The 15,857-nt window shown below is 37.7% G+C and overlaps 1 protein-coding gene and 1 pseudogene across 1 annotated transcript in view; one reads left to right on the plus strand and one right to left on the minus strand.

The window, feature by feature from the left end:
• Window positions 1-15,857, minus strand: part of NMNAT2 (nicotinamide nucleotide adenylyltransferase 2) — a 260,278-nt gene that overhangs the window by 149,036 nt on the left and 95,385 nt on the right. The gene's annotated exons all lie outside the window — the stretch shown is intronic.
• LOC141510836 (E3 ubiquitin-protein ligase TRIM17-like) lies at window positions 8,723-9,768 on the plus strand (annotated as a pseudogene).

Consider the following 15,857-nt stretch of genomic DNA (forward strand, 5'->3'; position numbering starts at 1 on the left):
TGAGTTCAAATCCAACCTCATACACTTAGTAATTACCTAGCTGTGTGGCCTTGGGCAAGCCACTTAACCCTGTTTGCCTTGCAAAAAAAAAAGAAAGAAACAAAAAAAGATAATAGTAGAACACCACATTTAGAGCACCTTACCACACATGTTATGGATGACATGAAAATAGTACATAAGATTGGAGTCAAGAAGAGAGGCTTGACCCAATCACAATTGTATAGACAAAACTTGTATTGGAGGTAATAAAGCTTTAAAAATATTTATGGATTTATTTTCAATGCAACTCAAAGAGAAGGTTTCAGAACATCAATAATAAATATTATTTTCTCCCAAGAACAAAAGGAACCTAGAAGACATCAACAACCATTGATCCATATACCTACTTTCTTACCTTTCAGTAAATAGTCTGTATAGATAGCAAGGATATTCTTCATGAAAATATGAGAAGAAAACAATACTAATGTCAGTCCTTCATTCTCGAAGAAGACCATGACATCAGGGAGGTGATGCCATGACAAGTGCATGAATTGGATTTAAGTGAGGGAAATGCTTTGCTAAGTCACCCGTCTCACTTTCTCCTCCAGGGCCATCTGGGTGCAATGGTCAGATAATGAATCAGTACAACTGGAGATAGCCCTGGATGTGAGGCAATCAGGGTTAAGTGATTTGTCCTAGGTCACAGAGCTATTAAGTGACAGGTGTCTGGGGCTGGATTCGAATTCCAGTCCTCCTAAATCCAAGGCACTACTCTATTCACTGCACCACCCAGTTGCCCCAAGAAGAAAACAAACAGGATTTCAAAGTTACAAATCACCTCCGTAGTCAAACATAATTGCCTGAGAGATATACAGAGAAAGAAATCTTCCTGTGATTATTTGACCCAATCATCACTTCCTAGTATATAATAGGTATTTAATTAATGTTGATTGATTAAGAGTTTCATCTTGAGATGGAAAACATCTTACTGGAGGAGAGCCTTTAAAACTATGTTTTGCTCTACCAAGTGAAGTGTGCTGAGGATATTGTTGTTCATCTTTCATTTTTGAAGACTAATGACATCATAGCATAGTCCTCTAGATGTCTATCCTCATGAATATATTATTCTCATTGCATCCATCCCCAAAGTAATAGAGAGCTTCCTCATTGAGAAAGGATAGAGTAGCTCACAATCCATAAAAGAAAAAGTAAGTGGATAAGGAATGACTTTTACTCATACTTTGCCATACAATTGGATGGGAAATATTTTCTTGTCCATTGTTGTTTTTGATGAGAGCTATAGAAGGATAAGTTGGACCTAGAATTGAATATAATTTGAGAAGAGGCCGGATTCATTTGAAAAGGTATGTAGGAGGCAGATAGAGCCCAGGCCCTGGAGTCAGGAGTACCTGAGTTCAAATCCAATTGCCTCATTGTGTGACCTTGGGCAAGTAACTTAACCACATTGCCTTAAATAAATTTTAAAAAGTTAAAAAGAAAAGGTATGTAGTCTTTTAATGATCTCAAAAGCAAAATTCCATTTTTTAAACATGCATGGTTCCCCAATGTTAGATGCTATTATAAGAATCATCAGATGCCATGATCTCAGAAGATTCAAAATTACAAAAAAACTAAAGGACAATGAAAAGATGCATGAGAGGCATAGTAGGATTATTATTATATATTTCTAATGATGTCTTACATAAGAAAAGAGGCATAAAATATATGATCAAAGATATCATGATTTATTAATGAAGATGCATTTCCTTTCCAACTTAGCTCCTGATTTTCTGAACTTTAAAATCATGTCTCTACTGCTATTTTAACCTGGAACTCCCTCATAATCTCAAACTACCTTACCCTAGATCAGTATATACTCATCCTGGAAGATTCCTCCACAGTGCCCACTCCCTTCTTTTCCATTAGGATGTAAACTCCTTGAGGGTAGGAATGAACTTTCTTCTTGCTTTTATTTATATCCACAGCATTTATTAGAGAGTCTGAGACATAGAATAAATGTTTCTTTTCTTCCTTCCCTCCATTATTTTCTGGTAAAGAAGTAGTGTTACTCATTTAATAAGAGTGAGAGAAAACTGATGTACAACCTGAATATTGCATGGGTATCTGTGAAAGATTTTTTAAAAAACTAAAGAAAGATGTCAGCACCTTGGACAGATCCAGTATGGCAGGAAATAGACAAGAATTACTCAGTGTGAGGTCTTCCTGGAGCTGTACCAGTAGAGCCCAGATCAATGGGTTGAAGTAAGAGGACCGTAGACCATAAATCCTAATGGTGCAGTGAATAGAATACTAATTTTGGAGACAGGAGTTTAAAATCACCCTTTTACACTTTCTAGTTGTGTGACCCTGACCAAGTCAGTTTACTTCTGGGTCAATTTCTTCATCATCAAATGTCAATAATAATAGCATTAAAGCATCAAATAAATACTTTGTAAACCTTAAAATATTTGCTATTATTAGCTATGAGAAAGAGATAATTATGAACAAGAACTATTTGGGAAAATTCACAAAAGAATAAGGACTTTCAGCTAAACAGAGAGAAGAGAAGAGAAGAACATTCTAGGAATTTCTTGTTTAAACCTAGGAAGGAATTATATTCTGACAGAACTTGGTTAGTCTATTTTATGCAAGGGAACCTTGTCCCTAGAACCTAGTATTATTGAGGGCAATGTGCAATAGTGGATAAGGACACTGGTGTCAGAATAGTTTCAATTTTGACATTTACTAATATGAGTAAGCCACTTTTAATTGTTAAGTGCCTCGGTTTCCTCATGTGTAAAAAGAAGAAAATACTTCCTACTTTATATGATTGTTATAGTACATTGCAAAATGCTAATAGAAATATGGGTTATCAGTAGAACATTAACAGTAACATTGTCAGATGATCAACCATGATGGGCAAAGCTCCTCTTAACAATTCAGTGATCAAGGACAATCCCAAGAGACTCTTATGGAAAAGGTCATCCACATCCCAAGGAAAAAACTGTGGAGTCTGAATGCAGAACAAAATATATTATGTTCACTCTTTAAAATTTCTTTTACCGGGGCGGCTAGGTAGCTCTATGGATAGAGCACTGGCCCTGGAATCAGGAGTACCTGAGTTCAAATCTAATCTCAGACAATAATTACCTAACTGTGTGGCCTTGGGCAAACCACTTAATCCCATTGCCCTGCAAAATAAAAAATTTCTTTTATGGGTTTTCTTTCTTTCTCATGGATCTTCCCCCCTTAGTTCTTTTAGGTTTTTTTTTTGGCAAGGCAAATGGGGTTAAGTGGCTTGCCCAAGGTCACACAGCTAGGTTATTATTAAGTGTCTGAGACTGGATTCGAACCCAAGTACTCCATACTCCAAGGCTGGTGCTTTATCCACCTAGCTGTCCCCCCCCCCCCCCTTAGTTCTAATTCCTCTTTTACAACATGACTTATATGAAAGTATGTTAAACATAATTGTACATGTATAACCTTATGAAAGAAGAATGTGAAATGCAAAACTTTGCAAAAGAACAAATATAGAAAATTACCTTTGCATATAATTAGAAAAAAAGAAAAGAAAAAAGAAATATGGGTTAATTTATAAAGGGAAGTTCACTAGATTAGTATATCTTTTTTCCCCCTTCCAATTCTCTGGTATAAATTCAAGGTATTTAACACAGCACACTATTCTCTCTCTTTTTTTAAGGTTTTTGCAAGGCAAATGAGGTTAAGTGGCTTGCCCAAGGCCACACTATTCTCTATAAACAGGGGAAGGTTACTCCTTTTCCTAATGCTAGTAAGCATCTTCTCTACAACTCATGCTTTTGGAAAGTTTTCAAGCAAACTGTTCATTAGAGATCTAAAATTTCATGTACAGTCTTCTTTTTTTCCTTTCTACTCTACTGTATATATAGAAATGACTCACTTTATTTAATATAGTAAGTTCAGCATTTAAAAAAAAACAATTTTGGATCCTGAGAAATCAGGATTTGTCAAGGGTCACAGAGTGTATCAGAAGTAATACTTGAACTCACACCTTCATGGCTTGCTCTTTATCCATTATATCACACTACCACCACTCCTTGTGTATATTCCAAAAATAGTTTTAATAAGACCAGTCCATACCATGTGAGTACCTTTCCAATTCCCTTGTACACCATTAATTGGATATTTCAACCTAAGAATCCTTTTGTTCTAACTCAATTACCAAATTCAGCCTTACAGGAAGCCTGAGGTTCACTAAGACAGCCTATGCATAATGGAGAGAGTGAGCTGTGTTCCATCTCCCTGTAGAGCCCTCTCTGAGGCAAAAAAAAAAGCCTCTATTAAAATGGGTATTCAAGATGCATAGTGAAGTGAATAGAACCAGAACACTGAACACAGTAACAGCAATATTGTTCGATGAAGAACTATGAATGACTTAGCTATTCTCAGCAATGCAATGATCCAGAACAATCCCAAAAGACTAATAATAAAGCATACTATCCACCTCTTGAGAAACAACTGATATTGATTGAATACAGACTGAAGCATGCTACTTTTCACTTTCATTTTTTCCCTTTTATTCAAGGCTTAAAGAAAATGACTAATATGGAAATATTTTAAATAATTGAACACATATAACTTATATATGTTTGCTTACCATCTCCAGGAAGGGAAAAGGGCAGGGAAGGAGGGAGGAAGGGAAAGATTTAGAAGTTAAAACTTTAAATAAAAATATTCTTAAGAATGGGAGAGAATGTAGAGTGACCTAGTTTCTTATTAGGTCTAACCAATCATGGAAACTGATTGGCTCTAGGGGGTATGTCAGAAGATAATAAGGGTGACTCGAGTATATGATCCTTTAAGATACACATAGCCTTTCTTATAATAGATCTATTAAGTAGTTTGTAAAACTATTGCTATCCCCATTTTATTGGTAACAAAACTGAAGTGGGGAGAAAGTGATTTCCCTTTGACTATACTCCTAGTAAATATCTGAACTGGGATTTATACCAAAATCTTCTAATTGTGTTCAATACTATAATGCATTCTCTCCTTACTGTTTTGTTGAGCTGAATGGTTGCTGGGGAGAGTTGAGAAGGAACTTCCTCTTTTCTGGGGAAATTCAAATGGCCTCAAATCTTAAGTCTCTAGTACTTTTGGATTTTCTAGAAAGAATGACAACAGAAAATCATTGATTTTGAGATGGAAGGGATTTTAAAGATCACCTAGGTGCAGCTAGGTGGCGCAGTGGATAAAGCACTGGCCCTGGAGTCAGGAGTGCCTGGGTTCAAATCCGACCTCAGGCACTTAATAATACCTAGCTGTGTGGCCTTGGGCAAGCCGCTTAACCTCATTTTCCTTGCAAAAACCTAAAAAAAAAATCATCTAATAGATTTCCCTCATTTTATAGCTGCGGAAACTGAGACCCAGGAAAATTAAGTGGTTTTCTCAGAATGATGCAAGTCCCAAACAACAGTCGGGATTCAACTCCACCAATCCATTACACCATACTGAATGAAGAGAATAACAAATGTTCCTTCTCTCTTAACAGATAAGAGACAGAGAGAGAGACAGACAGACAGACAGACAGAGACAGAGAGGCAGAAAGATAGAGACTCAGATAGACAGAGATGAAGAAAAAGAAAAAAGAAGGAAGAAGAAGAAAGAAGAAGAAGAAGAAAGTAGAATGAAAATGATGAATGGAAGGTTAGTGGAATCCAAGTCAGTAACGTGTCATGTGGACTACTACTATTCCCTATTCACCTGAGTATTTGTAGTTAATTTACAGAAGCACAGAAAGAAGCTCAAAGTTGGAAGTGACCTCAGAAGGTCAGCTAGTCTTTATCTGAAATGAAATCCCCTCTCAACATCCTGCCAAGTACTCATCCAACCTTTCTCAGAAGATCTCTATTAAGGGGGAGACCAAGGTCTCCGGAGGTAGCCCATTCCACTTCCAAACTGTAAATTTATCATGGCAGATAGCAGTCAAAGCCCAACCTCCCCCACCCCCACTAGGAAGCCTCATGTTTGTTTAAACTGAATCCTTGAATGGAACAGAATGGAATTTTCCCACTATTTGATTAGCACCATTGACTAATCTTACCAAATAAGCAAACACACAGACCACCAAAGTTGATGAGCTTTAAGGCTGCATACAAATACAAATCCTATTAACCCAAACCCTCTTCTTGGATTCCAGTTCCATGAGTGAAAAGAGGCAGGTGGGGGGAAAGAGGGAGTGGGAACACTCTTGGGGAAGAAAGACTCTACTAAAGCTCCCAAATTTATCTGCCTAGGGAAGAGAAAAATCAAAAGTGTGGGACAAATTTAGGCTTGATATGAAAAGGGGAAAAAAAACTTCCTTAATAATTAGAGCATTGCATAAGTGAATGTGCTACCTTGGCAGATAGTGGATTCAATATGATCCAGTGTCAGATATGCTCAATTTGGCTTTAGAGGACCTGGGTTTGAATCCTGATTTGGCTGTTCATTTCCAATGTTATCCTTGGCAAGTCACTTTAACTCTTTGGGTCTCAGTTCCTGGTTTGTAAGACAAGGAGGGGGATAAAGTAGATGGGTTCTAAGGTCTCTTTTAAATCAATTATCCTGTGATCTCCGCTCCTTCACTGGAAGGTTTTAAATAAAGCTGCATCAGGGGCAGCTAGGTGGTGCAGTGGATAAAGCACCGGCCCTGGAGTACCTGGGTTCAAATCCAGTCTCAGACACTTAATAATTACCTAGCCGTGTGACCTTGGGCAAGCCACTTACCCCCATTGCCTTGTAAAAAAAAATAAAATAAATAAAGCTGCATCACTGCTTGTCTGGTATGATGTAGAATGAAGGTTTTAACCTTTTTTTTGGTCGTGGATCCCTTTGAAAGTTCAGTGAAGCCTATGAATCCCTCCTCAGAATGTTTTTAAATGCATTAAATAAAATATATTGGATTAAAAAGAAAAACAATTATGTTGAAAAAAGATAAATTTTTAAGTGAATATCCTTCAATTGGGGAATGGCTTAACAAACTGTGGTATATGTGTCATGGAACTTTATTGTTCTATTAGAAATGAGGGACTGGAATTCAGGGAACTTGGAAAGATTTGCATGAACTGATGCAACAACCAGGGACAATTTGGGGCTGTCTGCAATGGAGAATACCATCTGTATCCAGAAAAAGAATTAAGGACTTTGAAGAAAGACCAAAGACTATTACCATCAAATTAGGGGGGAAAGGCATTATATATTGTGTAATTTTACTATCTCATAATTTACTTTTCTTCCTTAAGGATATGATTTCTCTGTCATCACATTCAGCTGAGATCAATGTATAACATGGAACCAATGTAAACACTAACAGAATGCCTTCGGGGGAGGAGTGGAGGAAGGGAAGCAAGAATGGGGGAAAAATTGTAAAACTCAAAATAAATAAAATCTTTCTTTAAAAAAAAGTAAGGGGAAAAAAAGAAATAAATAAATTTTTTTTCTGATCCAAGGTCTCAGATCTCCTGAAATCTGCCCATGAATCAGGTTAAAAACCCATACACTGTAGAATTCTTCTTCAGTCTTAGGATGGGAATAGAAGAACTCTGAAATTGTGGTTCTGTGGGTATGTATTTCTATTTTTCCTGTCCCTCCCAATCCCCCCCAAAAGATAATTTCTAGATACTATCAGGAAAGTGTTACATAAAACAAGCTTATAGAGTTATACATCTAGGATGAATGACTGACAAAGTCTGAACCCTCAGCTAAGTGGGCTTTGGTAGATGTGTGAGAAGAGAAGACCAAGTTAATAAGAACCCTCTTAGACATTAAGGAGGAAGGTGAGGGCATGCTGATGACATATGAGGTGACCTTGGCCTCTACTTCATCAACACTGGTGGCTCTGGGAGAGGGGGAGAGGGTCAGAGGAAAGGTATAATTCTTTCCAAATGACTACTTTCTTTTTTTTTTTAAGGTTTTTGCAAAGCAAATGGGGGTTAAGTGGCTTGCCTAAGGCCTCACAGCTACACAGCTAGGTAATTATTAAGTGTCTGAGGCTGCATTTGAACTCAGGCACTCCTGACTCCAGGGCCAGTGCTTTATCCACTGCACCACCTAGCCATCCCCCAAATGACTACTTTCTTTTGGGAAAAAAGTAATCTTCAAGCAGTCCAGATGTGAATAGGTATTCTTAAAATATTCCTGAGTATAGTCCCCAACCCAAGGCAGCCATGAAGAGAGCAGGGGCAGGAAAAATAGATTTTAGTCAACAATCTCCCAGAAAGGAAAAGAACAAAAATATAAAGAAAATGCTTCGCCTCTGGAAGCAGATGAATCTCACAAAAAAACAAGAAGTTTAATATTTTCCCTTTTTTTAAAATTAAAGGTATTTAATGACAATGGGGAGGATAAGATTACAATGGTAGTCAGTCTCTGTCTCAGTAGGAAACAGGGCAAAACTCTTTCTCTTTCAATGGCCTTGCATATTGAGGCCCATCAAAATGCATTCCTACCCAGATATTATTAGGCACTACAAGTCTGTCTGTTGCATCAGACAGAAAAGGGGAAAAGTGGGAGAAGGAGATCTATTACAGTACAGGATTGGGGGGAGTCTTTAGAAATGAGGCCATCTCTCTCATGGAACTGGGCAGTTAGTGAAAGTAATGGGAAGAGAAAGGGGAGAAAGAGGAAGGGAAAATAAGAGGATGAATAGCAGAAAGAGAAGAAAAAAACCATTCCTGTTTGGAGTTTCTTGAAAGAAAGCATTCTACAGTACTATCCAAGGATCATGGCCTCTAAAGAGATTACTGAGGATATCCAGAATGTCCTCACCTGCAATATTTGTTGAGCCTATCTTACGGATCCAGTGAGTGCCCCTTGTGGACACAGTGTTTGTCAATCTTGTCTCAGTGACTCCAGTGAAGCTTCCATTCCTTTCTCTTGCTGTAGATGTCTCCCAGGCAAGAACTTTTAATGCCATTTTAGGGAAAAGGCAACCTTATTCCCAAGAATAACAGCAGCAGAGGTTTGAGGGACCCAGCAAATGTGACAGACACCAAGAGGATGAGAAGTTCTGTATGAGTGATCATACCCTACTCTGTGTATCCTGTTGTCAATCTCAAGAACGTGAGAATCACAGAGTTCTACCCATGGAAGAGGCTGCTAAGGTCTACAGGGAAAAGCTCCAGAAAAATCTGAAACTTGTAAATGTAAATTTAAAAGATGTTCAAAAGCTAATACTTGAGGAGGAGGAGATACCTCAGAAGTGAGCTGTTGTGTGGATGGAACAAATGGAAATGTCAAGAGAAATGTTTGAGGAAAAGTGTCAAGAAATAAGTGAATTCCTGAGCGATGAAGAAGAGGTCAAGAGTCTTGTGGACCTCAATGAGGAGAATGAAATGTTTGAGCAGCTAAAAGAGGAGGTCCAAGAAGAAATGCAAAACAGAGAGGAAAAGAGAATGAGTAAATTCTAATTGTCCCAACATGAATGACCGGAGGGAAATGGCCACAGCACAGAAAGAAGAGTTTCAGATGCCAGATAAGGACCTTCTACAGGATTCAGAAGACACAGTAAGCAAAAGTGAGCTGCTGCTGCTTCAAAGGCCAGAAGATTTCACACCAAAACTGAGCAATTCTTATTGTATGGATTTAAGAGAATTTCTGAGAAACTTTCAAGAATCTAGATAGTTGCTATGTCACTATCCATATGAATTACCTGATGACAGAAAGAGGACTTTCACATTTGCGGATATAGCCTCAGGTCAGTTCCATGTCATTTTTACCTCCACTAATCTTATGTACAAAAGGGGGATAGTTGGGAAGAATTGGAGTTAAATGCTACTCTACCAGAGTAAATATCAATTTTGATTTTGTTAAACCAAGTACAGTGGAATCTTGCATTGTCTACTCCTTAAGTCAGTTATGTCTGACAAATGTAATTTACAACAGAAAATAAAATAAATCTATAAAAAAAAGAAAGAGAAGAAAAGAGAGAAGAGGAAGAATAGAATGAGAAAAAAGGAGGAGGAAGAAAAAGAAGAGAAAGGAAAAGAAAAAAGAAAAAGACAAGGGAAAGAAGAAAAAGAGAGGAGGAAGGAGAGGAAAAGAAAGAAGAGAAAGGGAAAAAGAGAGAAGAGAGAGAAAAAAGAATAAATGAGAGAATAGGAAGAGATAGAAATAGAGGAGATGAAAAAGAGAAGGAGGAGAGCAAAAAAGAGGGAAGAGGGAGAGAGGGAAAATGTTTACAGCAAAGGAAAAGAGAAGAAGAGAAAAAAGAGAGATAGAGGAAGAAAAGAGGAAATAGATGAAGAAAGAGAAAGGAAAACAGGAGGAAAGGAGGAGAAAGGAGCTGAGGATTGTGAGATGAAAGAAAGAGAGGTGGGGAAAGGAAGAAAGTATAAGAAGCTGTTACAGATGAATCTTTGCCAGCAGAAGATGTCTTCTTCAAAAGTTCCCCCCCCCAAAAAAAAGCACAAAAATCAGACAGAGGATGAGATGATATAAGGCAGGAAATTAGGGGAAACCAAGGGATAGAACAAGTCATTATCCTTCAACTACAATAAATAGGGCTCCTAATTCAAGACAAATTTGATTTCCTAGATCTTCCTAAGAATTAGTGGGGGAAAAACCCTAACTGGAATATTTCTCTGGATGGGTATAGTTTATAATTAAAAACCAGGATAGGTCAAGGGGAAGGGGAATGGTGTTGACTCTGTATATATTAAGAATGAAAATTCATGTGAGAAAAGTCAGCATCCACAGAGGGAATACATGACAAAGAATATTTGTATTGAAAGTCAGTGTAGGGAGAAACAAGAATGATTTTGTCATTGGAATATACTCTGGGCCACCTGGACAAAAAGAAGAACTAGATGAGGAGTCTGGGAAATAGATCACAAATCTGGCACTGAGGCAAAATAGAGCAATAGGGGATTTCAGCTATTCAGACATCTGCTGAAGTATTCTCTCTGCCAAAAACAGATAATCACTTCTTGAATTTCCTTAGTGATAATTTCATCCTTCCAAAGGTAGAACCAAAAGAGAGAAATTCTATTCTATGAATCTGATTCTCATTAATAGAGAGAAATTGGGGCAGCTAGGTGGCACAGTGGATAGAGCACCAGCCCTGGAGTCAGGAGTCCCTGAATTCAAATCTGGCCTCAGACATTAAATAATTACCTAGCTGTGTGGTCTTGGGCAAGCCACTTAACCCCATTGCCTTGCAAAAAACCTAAAAGAAAAAATAGAGAGAAATCCATTTCTGGAGTGAAAATAAGTAGGGATGGGAAACTCTAGAGGGAAAGAACCACTTATTGTTAGAGTCTGTGATAGAGGAAAAGAATAGCTAACCATGATCTGAAATGGATTCTCATATTAAGGAAAGTCAAAAGCAAAGAGTTCAAAAGTAACATAAGGTAGGATCCAGAGGATTAAATTGTTATGGAGGGAGATGGGTCAAAAAAGGCATGGAAAATACTGAAAAAAAGAAAATCTGAAGATACAAAGGGGGGGGGAATTCCAATAAGGAGGAAAAATGGAATCTGTCTGATGTTGTTTTTTGACCTCTGTTTCTCAAAGAGGACCATGACATTAGGGATGGGATACTATGACATGTAAGTGAGTTAGTTTTAAGTGAGAGGGAGCTATACAAAGTCACCAGCTTCACTTTCTCTTCCAGAGTCTACTGGGTCCAAGGGCCAGATAATCAGGAAACTGGAGATGGCCTTAAATGCAATGAGAGACGTGATGAGCATCTACAGGGAGCTCACCAACTATCATGGAAGCAAAACCAATGAAAAGAAGATGAGTATGTGTACAGAACAGTACTGTAAAGCCATGTCAGGATTCTTAATGTCCAGAATGAATTGAGGCTGGAAAGGAAAGCTAAAGACAAAGGATTTGCCAGACTATGTTGAGAGGAAAGAGGTTATCAAAGAAGACAATTGCTTGGAATGGATGGAAAGATAACTGACACAACCAAGAGATGGCTGAGGTTCTCATTCACCATTTTGTTTGTTTTCTCTGCCAAAGTGAATTATCTTAATAATGGACATGACAGAACAAAAAATGATTAACAGGTAAGTAAATATTAAAGGAAAACCTAGCTTCCCTGGTGAATTCAAGTGAATTACATCCTTGGATACCAAAAGAACTGGTGACTGTAATAAGCACTCTCAGTAATCACTGGAAAACAGTGATCAGGGAAAATGGAAAAGTGCCACAAGACTGGAGATTGACAGATGCATCAATTTTGAAAAAAGGGTGAAGAGAAGAAAGTCTATAAACGCTAAACCAGTGAACTTGACCTTCATTCCTAAGGAAATAGTGGAATAGATTATTAAAGAAATAATAGTCTAGAAAGGAAAGCAGTGATTACAAAGAGCCAATACAACTTCCTCAAGAGCAGATCATGCCAGTTAACCTCATTTCCTTTTTTGGAAGGTGACTAAACTAGGAGATGAAGGGAATGCTATAAATATAATTTACCCAGATTTTATCAAGACTTTTGATAAAGTACCTCATACTACTCTTGTTAAGAAATATGAATAACACTGTGTCCTTCTGAAGCCTCTCATTTTCCCTTCTCATTCAAAAAGGAATAGATTTGACATCCTTTCTGACTCAACCTACTGAACTAACTCAGAGGAGGATTTTTTCCTCGAGTTCCCACCTAACTCCCTGACCTTTTAATATTCTCCTTAGGAAAGTAATAATATTGTTCATAAAAATAGCTCCTAGAGAAGTGTTTCAGTCTCTCATACAAGGACTTGAGTATCATAACATATATTTGTAAAATACAAAATCTCTCAGAGACACTCCTCCAAACATCTCCAATAATAACATGCCCAAGGACAAAGGGAACAAATGAGTTTATTTTTAAAAGAAAAAGAAAAGAAAAGAATCAGTCATATAAAATAATACTAGCAGTGATGATTATTTAAAAAAAAAAGGTATTGTGGGGTCTTTTCCATCTCTACTTAAAATAATAATTAAAGGAAAGAAGGGAGAAGAAAGAAGATGCTTTCTGTCACTGTGATTCACAGCCAACAGAAGTGAGTCCACTACAAATCAGACATTTTCTCCAATCAGATTGCTTCACTCTTACCTGTCTGTCAAGATCAATGATGTTAGCCACTCTAGGGCATATAGAGTTGTTTTTCACCCCATTAAACAGTCTCTGACTGTCATTTGGAAGAGAAATTAGACTTCTGTTCACTTTAAAGGGCAGAATCAAAAGCAATAAATAGAAATTGCCACACACACACACACACACACACACACACACACACATACAATTTATGATAACAATTAGAACTGCCTGGAAGTGAGAGGAGTTACATTAAGGAGGAGGTAGGGTTTTCTTCCCTTCCTTGGAGGTCTTCAATCAGAGACTGAATGATAATTTGGCAGGTTTGTTATAGCATATTCCTTTGGTTAGGGATTGAGCTAAATGACAACTTTTAAATTCTGTGAGTCTGTCATATGAACTCAAAAAGAACAATCTCAATGGAGCCATCTTTGCTAAAATGGTACGGGTACAGACTTTTTAAAAAACTGTTAGGAATTTTAGATTAATTTCAACAACAGAGTTCATATCCTATTGGAATACAATATTACAGCCCAAGGATCTCCCTAAATGCATCTGGGAAATGGCCAAAATTTATTTGTATCAGTCATTTGAATTTCTTTTCTTTTCTTTCTTCTTTTTTTTTTAAGGTGATGGCTGGATGATCTCCAAGAACTTTTGGAAAGGCCACAGCTGCCTCCATCTGATCTGAAAGTCTGATAGTAGCTAATGCCCCTGAGATACAGTGGACCTTAGAAGGAAGATCATTTCAAGGATAAAACCAAAGACACTAAACACTTTGTTGACATCAACTCAGCCTGAGAACCTGGCCTTAAGTGAACACCAGATGCGAACCTTACAGGACTGGGGGGGGGGGGGGGGGGGAAGGAATTCACTTTAGAACTCCCCATGCTCCCAGGGACTCAATGGTCCAAGTTTCTCTTTTTTTCCAACATCTACTTTTTAATATTTGTCCCTGGTTGTTGTAGTCTGGGATTAGACAAATGGCAAATTAAAATCAAAGTTAGTATTTCTCAGTAAGAGTCTTGGGCACCTGGAATTAAGAAATGAGCCTTTACCTCCTGCCCTAATGCCACTCCTACCTTACCCCATGACCTTTTCCCTTTACTTTCTGCCAAAAAACCACATACTGTGTTGGAACCAGCTCATACCAGAGTCCCATTGTTAAGTTTTTGTTGTAAGCATCTGGAAATCTCCAAATGCTACAAATCAGATAGCAGATAAAACTTAAAAGTATATCATAGATACATTTTTCTTCCTGAGAGCCAGTTGTTAAACATTTACCAGCAAATTCCTGCTTAAATCAATGTTTATCAACCCAAATGATACTATTGATAAGGGAACTATCTTAAATTCTCCACTTCAGATAGCTCTGTCCTTTTAGGCCTGGAGTCAGGAAGATTCATCTTCCTGAGTTCAAATCCAACCTCAAATACATGTGGTGTGTAGTCTTGGGCAAGTCACTTTAACCCTGTTTGACTCAGTTTTCTCATCTGTCAAATGAACTAGAGAAGAAAATGACAAACCACTCCAATATCTCTTCCAAGAAAACTCCAAATGGGTTCCAAAAATGTTGACTATGACTGAACAACAACTGCAATTCTAGGGAACACTGTTAGGGAAAAGGAACTAAAACACTAGAAGCAGGAAATACCAGTTGTTTAAGTTTATTGATTTTAATAAATTATGATCTAATATATAAAATGACTACATCAGTGTAAATGAAAAAAAGCTCTAATTTGAAGCACAAAGTAATTTTCTTGGTACTTATTGGCTTTGGAGAAGATATGAGAGCCTGTATCTTACCTTTATTTCCAGAGAGACATAGGGAGTGAAGTGTAGACTATACCATTAGATATAGCAGTACGTGGATTGATTTCATTTCCCTTTTTTTCTTTGTTGCATAGAAGATCTTATTGTAAGGTATAGGAGAGCATATTTAGAAATGATCATTTTTTTCAAGCATCAATAAAAGTAATTATTTTTAAAAGAAAATATATAATTGGAAGGATCCTAAGATCATAAAACTAGAGCTGGAAAGGACATCAGAGACCATCTAGGCTGACCCTCTCAAATTACATATGAGAAAACACCTCTAAGGAGATTGAGTGATTTACTCAGGATCCCACAGGAAGAACTCAGAAATGAACCCAAGTACAGCATGTTCTTTCCACTGAACTATAAATTATATTTCCCCACCCTCAGTTTTTCTTAAGTCTTTAAATCAAAATAGTAAAAGGGATAGATGGATGGATAAAGATGTAGACATGATTTCTCCTTTTCAAATGGATATATATACAAGATTCCTTGAAAAATAATAATGGGGCGGCTAGGTGGCGCAGTGGATAAAGCACCAGCCCTGGAGTCAGGAGTACCTGGGTTCAAATCCGGTCTCAAACACTTAATAATTACCTAGCTGCGTGGCCTTGGGCAAGCTGCTTAACCCCGTTTGCCTTGCCAAAAAAAAAAAAAAAAACCTAAAAAAAAAGAAAAATAATAGCAAGGGGGGTGGCTAGGTGGCACAATGGATAGAGTGCCGGCCCTGGAATCAGGAATACCTGAGTTCAAATCCGGACTCAGATACTTAATTACCTAGCTGTGTGGCCTCGGCCCAAAACACCTAATTATTTATATTAAGTGAGGGAGACAGTTACTTTTTTTTTTTTTCTTAGGATTTTGCAAAGCAAATGGGGTTAAGTGGCTTGCCCAAGGCCACACAGCTAGGTAATTATTAAGTGTTTGAGACTGGATTTGAACCCAGGTACTCCTGACTCCAGGGCCAGGGCTTTATCCACTGCGCCACCTAGCCACCCCCAGAGACAGTTACTTTCTAAAA

Source organism: Macrotis lagotis, chromosome 2 (genome assembly GCF_037893015.1).
Source record: "Macrotis lagotis isolate mMagLag1 chromosome 2, bilby.v1.9.chrom.fasta, whole genome shotgun sequence".
Lineage (NCBI taxonomy): Eukaryota > Metazoa > Chordata > Mammalia > Peramelemorphia > Peramelidae > Macrotis > Macrotis lagotis.